This window comes from Phacochoerus africanus, chromosome 1, assembly GCF_016906955.1.
Source record: "Phacochoerus africanus isolate WHEZ1 chromosome 1, ROS_Pafr_v1, whole genome shotgun sequence".
In the NCBI taxonomy this organism is placed as follows: Eukaryota; Metazoa; Chordata; class Mammalia; order Artiodactyla; family Suidae; genus Phacochoerus; species Phacochoerus africanus.
The window spans coordinates 172,279,754-172,290,413 of record NC_062544.1 but is presented as its reverse complement, the minus strand read 5'-3'; the positions used below and the strand labels follow the sequence as shown (position 1 = coordinate 172,290,413).

General features: G+C 42.3%; 1 pseudogene; it reads left to right on the top strand.

The window, feature by feature from the left end:
* The first annotated feature begins 5,629 nt into the window (after positions 1-5,629).
* Positions 5,630-7,530, top strand: LOC125112647 (polypeptide N-acetylgalactosaminyltransferase 1-like; annotated as a pseudogene).
* The last annotated feature ends 3,130 nt before the right edge of the window (positions 7,531-10,660 follow it).

Sequence of the window (10,660 nt, the reverse complement as noted above, 5' to 3'; positions counted from 1 at the left end):
GAGGTTGTACGAACTCTGAACCCAGCCACTTTTCTGCCAGATGCAGCGGGGACCCCAGACCATACTGCCTGGAGGTACTAGATGAGGTGTTTTCCAGCAGGCCTGACTTGACTGATAAACCACTCCAAAATCCTGACCTGGTGTTATATACTGATGGCAACAGCTTTATGGAGGATGGAAAAAGGATGGCAGGATATGCTGTGGTATCTGACTTAAAAGTGATAAAAGCAGAGGTGCTTCCTCAAGGCTGGTCAGCACAGAGAGCAGAATTACAAGCCTTAATCAGAGCACTGGAGCCCAGTGGAGACCAGCGAGTTAATATCTATACTGAATCACTGTATGCCTTTGCAACTTTACATGTTCACGGAGCCTTATATAAAAAAAGAGGACTCCTCACTGCTGAAGAAAAAGGGATTAAAAACCAGGCTAAAATCTTAAAGCTCCTAGAGGCAGTATGGGAACCTAAAGAAGTTGCAGTTATCCACTGTAAAGGCCACCAAAAGGGAGATGACCCAGTGACAAAAGGAAACCGTAGTGCTGATGCAGCTGCCAGAGGGGCAGCCCGGGGACAACAGCCAGACAAACTGAAGGTCTTGCTGGCCCCAGAAGTGCCAGCTGTCCCCAGATATTCTCCAGAGGAAGAAAAATGGATAAGGTGGGAAGGAGGAACTAAAACTAAAACGGGATGGTGGGTCACACGGGACCACCGAGTTTACATTCCAGAACAGCTGGCCTACAAACTAGTCCACCAACAGCATGAGCTAACCCACATGGGCAAAACTGCCTTAGAAACCCTACTGGGCTGGTACTATCTCATTGCTCGTCTTGCTGCACTCTGCTCCTCTGTCTCCCAAAAATGCATAACCTGTTTACAGAATGATGCCCGCCAGGGACCCCACACACCAGCTGGGGCACAACACTGTGGACTGTCCTCATTTGAGGATATGGAAGTGGACTTCACTGAGGTCGCCCCCTAGTAAGGGGTACAAATATTTACTAGTTTTTATCTGTACTTTTTCAGGATGAGTAGAGGCCTTCCCTACCCAGACTGAAAAGACAAGGGAAGTAACCAAGGCACTCCTGAGAGACATCATTCCCAGATATGAAATGCCTCTGACCATCGGGTCAGATAATGGACCAGCATTTGTGGCTGAAACAGTACAACAGGTGGCAAAAGCTTTACAGATCCGATGGAAACTACATTCTGCTTATCGCCCTCAAAGTTCAGGGAAAGTAAAATGCATGAACCGAACCCTTAAACAGACACTGGCAAAGTTATGTCAGGAAACTGGCTTGCCCTGGATAGACATGTTGCCGGTGGCCCTCCTAAAAGTGAGATACTCACCCCAAGTGGGAATACGATTCTCGCCATTTAAAATCTTATATGGAAGTCCACCTCCACTAATCAGTTTAAAAGGAAACACCAGAGAGTTGGGAGACTTGGAATTACATAAACAACTACAAGGACTTGGGCTCACTATTTCTCGGATTCATAAATGGGTCACAGACAGAATACCAGTGTCCTTAGATATAACAGTACACCCCCACAAGCCGGGGGACCAGGTGTGGATAAAGGACTGAAAAAAGGAGCCTTTGAGGCCGGTATGGAAGGGCCCCTATACTGTAATTCTAACCACCCCCTCTGCTCTTAAAGTAACAGGAATAGATGCTTGGATCCATCATTCCAGAGTTAAACCGGCTGGCCCAGCTGACAACCGTGGAGAGTGGGAGACTGCCCTCAATCCGGAGAGACCTCTTCGCCTGACAATACAGAGGAGGAGACAACGATCTCAAAGCCCTGCCCTGACCACACCAGAAGCTGGTCAGTCAACGCACGGCTGAAGCTTGAGGAATCGGCTGCCTGTGAGCCCAAATGGAAGGAGGTTTTCAAAATAAGCATTCGCATTGATAGACAAGGCCTTGACCCTGGAGCTCTGCTACATTTCCAGAGAATCACATTTGTGCTCCAAGCTGCCTCTCACAGGGTCTTTCATTCCTTTTATGAAGAGATAAAAAAACACCCCACCTCCCATTCCGGCCACAACTAAGAACTTGTTCTTAGCCCTGGCAGAAACTATTGCACAAATTCTCAAGATCTCCTCTTGTTATGTATGCGGGGGAACAAACACAGGAGACCACTGGCCTTGGCAAGCCAGAGAACTGCATACCCCCAACTCACCAATGGGGTATGGCTCCTCAGAACTGCTATCATAGGGAGAAACTGTCTTGCAAGGCGGGGAGGACGGTTTAATGTTTCAGTTAGAAGCCTAACATGTTTAGGCCTGAGGTATTATAATCTGACTGCCCAAAAGACTCAATGGTGGTCATCCTCCAATCTCTCAGAGCCCAAGCCTAATCCCCTGTCCAACTTTTCCCACCTCCAACAATCATAGGAAGATATCAGTGCTAATATCCAATGGCAGGCACCAAAGGGATTATATTGGATTTGTGGAGAAATGGCCTATTCCATACTCCCCCCAAATTGGGCTGGGGCATGTGTACTGGGAACAATCAGACCTTCCTTCTTCCTGTTCCCGCTGTCATTAGGGGAGCAACTGGGAGTTCCTATATATAGGGCACAGGGTGCCCAGAGAGACCGGAGGGCTCTCCAAATTGGAGACTGGAAAGATGATGAGTGGCCCCCAGAATGAATAATTCAATATTATGGGCCTGCCACCTGGGAAGAGGATGGCTCTTGGGGATATCGCACCCCTATCTGTATGCTGAACCGCATCATCAGACTACAGGCAGTTTTGGAACTTATAACAATTGACACTGCAAGGGCCTTGACTATATTAGTCCAACAACAAATTAAAATGCACAGTGCAATCTACCAAAATCGCTTGGCCTTGGATTATTTACTTGCTTCTGAAGGAGGGGTTTGTGGAAAATTTAACTTAAGTAATTTCTGTCTACAAATAGATGACACCGGAAAGGTGGTAGAAGAAATTGCTGACTGCATTTACTAAACTAGCCCATGTACCTGTACAAACTTGGAAAGGGTGGGATGCAGACAGTCTCTTTGGTAAATGGTTCTCTTGGTTGGGAGGAATTAAGACGATGGTCAGAATAATCATGGTTATACTCCCAGGGTGCCTACTTATTCCCTGCCTTGTACCTCTCCTGATAAGTATTATAAAAGGTTTTATAAAAACCATGGTTAAAAGAAAAACAGCCTCCCACCTGCTACTTATCAGAGGCTACCAAAGGGTTATGACTGATGATGATCTGTAAAGGGTGCACATGCACCCTGAACATCAAGAGGGGGGAATGAAATGGAGTTTTAACTCAAGAACAACCCCCCCCCACCTTGGCTAAGAAGGCAGCCACAAACCTTTCCAGCTATGCTCGTCACTATACCACCCTTCTTGTAATAATGTAACAACTGTGTGCCCTATGTCCAAGCCAGTAGCCCTGCTAATCATGTACCCAGCATTGCTTATCAGTTCCGCTTCTGTAACCTTGCTTGCTCAGTTTCTTAGGGAGGAACACTGTCTGCTTGGGGATGGGGGAGGTCCGGGATGCTTACATGGGAAAATCAAGACCTTGTAGTGTATAAAAGTTACTGAGAACAAAGACCTGGTGCTCAGACTCTGGAGGTGACTCCTCTGAGCCCGCACTGGTGCTGAATAAACCTTGCTTTTCCATATCTCCGAGTGCTGTTTTTCTCCTTCCATTGCCATGGTTTTTGCAATTTCTGCAACACTATGACTCCACACGGTCCTGGAATCTTCTCTAATTATATGTTACTAATTAATATTCTTATTTTTTTTCCATCTTTACAAATTGAGGGTCATTTATTTTTTCATTTAAAGGCAGCACTGGCAGCATATGGAAGTTCCCTGGCTAGAGGTGAATCGCAGCCACAGCCACAGCAATGCTGGACCCCAGACACACTTCAACCTACACCATAGCTCACAGCACCTCCCTCTGAGGGATAGAACCTGCATCCTCATCGACGCTAGTGGGGTTCTTAATCTCTTGGTCCACAATGGGAACTCTGAGGGTCATTTTCTTTTTTACATACTTATATCTTACCCATGCCTTCTGGGTTTTTAAATCTTTTGTTCTCATTGGCATTCAGCAGTCACAATTATTTTAATATTTCCTATGTACTATTTCATTCATAGTATTGTATTTTTTTTTAGTCTATGATCCTGGGCATAAGTCCTTTGTCTTATTGATCATCACAAATTACCAGTTTCTGATTTACTTATCTACAATTTTGTTTTTCATAAATGGCAAAGCATAAGCCATATTTTAACCCTGGAGAAACATTCTAATGGTTATTTACATCTTTGTATATCCCAAGTGTTATACACACACGCGCACACACACACACATCCAAATATATACACATTAATAAAATTACACCATAATTTGGTTAATATTTCCCTTAGTCTCTATGGAAATATTTTACAGACATATTTTATGACAGAATTAATGCCCAAATATTCACATTAATGGAAAAAGGTGCAATGATAAATACACCAAACCTCGTGGAATATAAAATCATACACATTTGACTCTTGTCATGCATGCCATACCTTGTGACAACAGGAAAGACAGGATACATCAACCAAAGCCTTTGTGAAGTGAGACAGTAGCTCAGGACTAAAGTCGGAAGACCCTTAGTGGGTGCAAGCTGCAGGACAAGTAGAAAACATAATGATTTGAGATGAAGCAAAAAAAGGCAGTCATATACTTGAAAGCAAATATTCTCATTGAGTTTACATAAACGATGAATATATCACACAGGGAGCAGTTGACTTGAATACTGCTGATTCATAAATAGACTGAAATGTAGCAAAATACAGCCTTATACTTACCATAGTAGGCTGAAAAGCTTAGCCACAGAACGCTCCAGCTGTGCCCGCACTGGCCTCCTAAAGACTGAACTACGCATGACCTCATCGCGTCCAAGTCTGCGCACTCACGCTGCAACTCAGCTCACAGAAAAGTGGGAAGGTCCTGCGCATCTGTGCAGCATGCGCCTTGGAGGTGGGGCTCGGCCGGGTCCACCCTCCTAGGTCTCCCGGGCCAAAGCAATGGCAGAGGCCTTAAATTGCTGATGGAGGCACTAGGAGTGTCCTCTGCTGCCGCTGCTGCTGCTGCGTGCATACCTAGGTTATAAGGGTGATTTCTGATGCACGGGAATGTCGAAGTAAATTTCTGAGAGGATTGTTCTATGTATATACATTTTTAAATATATATTTATAATATTTGAAAAAATGCCGCGAGAAAATTTGCACATAGCCAGGTGGATCCAGCCACATCCTTGATTTGGTACTCTTGGATATGTATTTGCTGCTTTACTTTAACAAATGCGATGAAAAAAAAGAGAGGACTTCCTGCTGGAGATAGTGTCAAAGTTGTACATAGGAGTTCCCGTAGTGGCTCAGTGGAAACAATCCGACTAGTAACCATGAGGTTGTGGGTTCCATCTCTGGCCTCGCTCAGTGGACTAAGGATCCAGCATTGCTGTGAGCTGTGGTGTAGATTGCAGACCTGGCTGGGATCTGGCGTTGCTGTGGCTGTGGCATAGGCTGGAGGCTACAGATTGACCCCTAGCCTGGGAACTTCCAAATGCCGTGCAGGGGCAGCCCTACCCCCCGCCCCCCCAAAAAAAATGTATCCAGATAATCTTTCTACACTGAGGCTGAGGCTGATGATTGTGTTCTGAAGTGAGGCTTGGAGCACAATTCTACAAACTCTCCTATCGGTAAGTGTCCTTAATTTCTCACCAAAGCACGTGTTATAAGAAATTGTCCTGGTAACTGAAATCAATGAGAGACATTTTGAAAAGGCCTCTAGAGAGTTATGTGAATAAAACTAAAAGTAGTAGCACATGTAATCCAAGTGAAATAATGTTCTGGATTGATCAGAGCTGGATTAAAAAGGAGTGTTGTGTCTAAAAGGCAAGTGATATCCCTTGTGTTGTGAGTGTACAGTGGGGTGGCTGGAGTTTCCCTTAGCCTTAATCAAACATCTCAGGAGAGCAGTGGTATGTCTTATTACTGATGTGATCAGGATACTTTTGAGTACCTGGCAGGCTATCATGTGACCTGTGGTATATTCAATTGGAAGCTCAATTCTTGCTGACATCCCATTGACCAGAGAGAAGTAGACAGAAGGAAAGTTGTTTGGAATCTTCATGTCAGGAAATCATCGATCACAGGAGGTCTTTTTTCAATACATTGTGTTACTTTTAAGAAATTGCAACATATGATATTTGTTATGGGTTGACTTTTATCCCTCCCATAAAAGATATGTTGGGATTTTAGCCCCCAATACCTCAGAATCTGACCTTATTTGGAAATAGGATCTTTAAAGAGGCCGTCAACTTAAAATGAGGTCATTAGGGTGGGCCCTAATCCAATATGATTAGTGTTCTTATAAGAAACAGAAATTTGGGTAGAGACATGTATACAGGGGAAATAACATGTGGTGATTGCATTTATGCTGCCACCAGCCAAGGATTTACTGGCAGTTAGAAAATAGGATAGATTCTTCCCTAGTGCCTTCAGAGGGAGCATAACCCTGCAGACACTTTGATTTCAGACTTCTGGCCTCCAGAGCTGTTAGACAAAAAATTAAGCCACTCGATTTGTGATATTTCATTATGGCAATCCTAGCAAACTAACACAATTCTGGAATGAGTATTTGAGTTAGAGAACACCTAGAAATTTCCTTTAAGATTGGGTACTGTTGACATACTTTGGAAAGTGGTACTTGCTTACATGTTGGATATGTGCTTTAGAAATCTACACTTTAGGAGTTCCCGTCGTGGCGCAGTGGTTGACGAATCCGACTAGGAACCATGAGGTTGTGGGTTCAGTCCCTGCCCTTGCTCAGTGGGTTAACGATCCGGTGTTGCTGTGAGCTGTGGTGTAGGTTGCAGATGCGGCTCGGATCCTGCGTTGCTGTGGCTCTGGCGTAGGCCGGTGGCTACAGCTCCAATTTGACCCCTAGCCTGGGAACCTCCATATGCCGCGGGAGCGGCCCAAGAAATAGCAAAAAAACAAAACAAACAAAAAAAAGAAATCTACACTTTATATTTCTAAGAGGCACAGGGCAGATTATCAGTAAAAATAATAGAAGACTTGCATAGGTTAGATAGATGAAATAAAGAATTGCTTCTATATAATTCACAGATGTTACAAAGGTAGATAATAGAGATATATCAAGACTTGGTCTAAGACACAAACTGCAATGTAAAACTTTCTCTTGTTACCTAGAGAATAGTTACACTGATTCTCAAGTTCTATATCACTATTTCTCTTTGGGAGACATACAAAATGTGAAACAAATAAATATCTGGGTAACATAGCTAGAGAAGATAATGAAAAGCTTGGTAATTTTAGCTGTTGTGGTATGGATGCAATCAGATCCTCATACTGCCAGTAAAAAAAATAGAACAGATTACTTTGCTTAGATGTTTCCAAACTTAATGGCTTGATCACAATGCTCAAATGCCATCACATAAAAGGCAACCAACTTTGGGAGTATGGCTCAGTGAAACTAACCTGAAGCATGTTATCAGTGTGCAGATAAAACCATGGAAGAGGATAGCCAGATACACAGTGTTAGAGATTGTGATAGAAGCCTGTCCAGGCTCCTATGAGAGGTCTCTCTTCCAAAAGTGTTCTGAGATCAAATTTACAAAATAAATAAATAATGGCTGACTAGACCACTTTAGCATACATATCTTAGCTACCTGCCACATTCTTTTTTTTTTTTTTTTTTTTTTGCTATTTAGGGCAGCACCTGTGGCATATGGACGTTTCCAGGCTAGGGGTCGAATAGGAGCTGCAGCTGCTGGACTACACCACGGCTCTCAGCAATAGAGGTGGGGTTCATAACCCACTGAGCCACAACAGGAACTCCCTATCTGCCACATTTTTAGTAATAACAACAAAGAATAAAAAAGCAAAAGTGCTTTCCTGCTCTATGGGATCTCAAGTTTTTCAGAAATTTAAGCATAAACTCCCTGAGCTTTTCTCCAGCTGTGGGCCAGACTTCTTGTCCAAGGATGTGAATCTACATGCTAGTGAGACTTGCACTAATGCTTACAATACTGAAAGAGTCTTTCATCAAGAATCCCTGTAAAGGAGTTCCCGTCATGACTCAGCTGTAATGAACCCATCTAGTATCCATGAGGACATGGGCTCAATCCCTGGTCTTGCTCAGTGGGTTAAGGATCTGGCATTGCCATGAGCTCTGATGTAGGTCACAGATGTGGCTCAGATCCTGTGATGCTTGTGGCTGTGGCATAGGCTAACAGCTGCAGCTCCAATTCCACCCCTAGCCCCAGAACTTCCATAGGCCGTCGGTTCAGCACCCCACCCCCCAAAACACTGTGAAGAATATTCAAACAGTAGGACACCCAACAAAATGTTCTTTCTGGAGAGCTACACTTTATGGTTTGCTTGCAGATCAGTTATTTTTGTTGAATATGCTGTCATATAGAAGAGATTTCCAAGAATGTTTTTCCTGAGAACTGGTAGTATTCTAAATGATGACAAAAAACTGGAAGCAGATTCAGTATTATGAAAAAAGAAATACTTTTACAATAATTTAAAAAATATATTTTAAAAAGGTTTAAAGGAAATTAAATTAGAACTATGAGAATATAATTTGTTATATTGTCAAATTTCTATATAGATTTTATAAACCTCAATGCAGAAAATAACTGATTCCAATGACTTTATTTTGTTTTTATTTATGCTAGTCATGAATAATGTTTTATCCTTTAGGTGCTGAAACTGAGCTGAAGAAAAGTAGCTCTTTGTACATAATTAATTTCTTTCTACATTAAAAAAGAGTATGTAGTTTGTGGACTGTTGAAATTGTCATTCTTAATTGTCTTCTGAAAAATGTATATTGGTCATAATGTCTGGTCTCAACTGAAGAAGTTAGATATCTTAGTTGCTCTTGGGTCAATTGGGTTGTAGATTTTTTTGCCCCTCCCCCTCAATACACACACACACACACACACACACACACACACTCACACTTCTCACTACATTTTTAACTTCTAACTTGATCCAACTGATTATACTTAATACCCATGATTCATGCTCTTGTAGTACAGATTTGCTTTTACAGCAATAAATATTCCATTTTACTTAATAATTCCACTCAACAAAAAGCTTACAGAAGTGATTTATTATTTATACATTTTGAGATGACGTATTTGATAGTTTTTAGGATGAGCCTCCACACTCAGATGAGCTACACTGTTCAGAGTATATTTGGATTAGATTGAATTATAGTGAATTATAATGTTGATCTCCTGCCTTTTTTCAAAAATAAAAATTTACTGAAAATGTGAAAAAAAGACCTCCTAAAATGCCGAGACCAGCTCAGTAGGATGGGGCTGAAGAACGGGTGCTATGAAACTTAAGGAAAAAAGTTAACATAAAACAAGACACAGAGACATTTATCTTAAGTAAAGGTGGGAACAGGGGGACTCAAGTTCTCAGGGACCAAGAGAGCCACCTCAAGAAACCACACTGCTTTTATTGTGCTCTTTAGGATTATGTTAAGTGAGGAGGGGGCTATGGGTGGAGGATATAGGGTTTGTTTATTATTTTATGTTCTTTTATTACTTTAAAAGTCACTTAGCTGGTAGATGGTTAAGCTTTTGCTCAGACCTTTAGGCATTTAACAATCATTAGCAATTGGGTTAGCTATCTATGCATAGCATTCCAGAGAATCCTCACTGTGCTTCCACAAATGGCATGCCTATTTGCCCAACCCAGCATGCATAGGTTTGCACCTTGGTTCTCTTTGCTGATGCATTCTGTTAAGGACAGCTCATAAACCACTTGGCCTTGAGGTTCCTCTTTCTCTTATTTTTAGAGGACATGTCATGCTTGTGCAAACGGTGTTCCAATCTGTGTGCATAGACCAACACATTATGTCCTCATTCAGCTGACCCTATGAATAGCCTATGCCTTCAGGTCTTTGTTCTTAAACTTAAGTCATTTACCAGCACTGTGACTGTTTTTCAAGCAGGAAGATGGGGTAAAGTAAAGCAGGACAAGATGGAGTTTTCAGCAAAGAGGCTAAGAAAATATTGTAGAAACATGTCTCATGACACTAAAAAATACCTAAACCCTAATCCCTATGAATGTTACCTCATATGGGGGGGAAATGGGATATCTGCAAATGTAATTAAATTAAGGATCTTGAGATAAGGAGATTATCCTGGATTATTGTGGTGGACCCTAAATGCAAACACATTATCTTTCTAAGAGGGAGACAGAGGAGAATACCCTGTGAAGATGGAGCAAAGAGAGATTGGAAGATTCTGGCCTTGGAGAATAAAGTGATTGTTTACAGTGAGGAACATTGGCAGCCACAGGAAGAGAGTCAATGAGGTCCGGCTAGAGCATTAAGAGGGAGCATGGCTCTTTCTAGCACCTGGACTTTGGCCCAGCATTACTGCTTTTGGACCTCAGGCCCCTAGCACTCTGAGAGAATAAATTTCTGTTGTTTTAAGCCACCAAATCTGTAGCAATTTAGTACAATAGCTATAGGAAATGAATACAATTACCTTGCAATTTCCCCCCTATTTTTCATCTTCCCACTACTGCAATTTCTGGGCATGTCTGGAAACAGTCTTCTCTAACTTTCCAGTAACCATTATAATTTC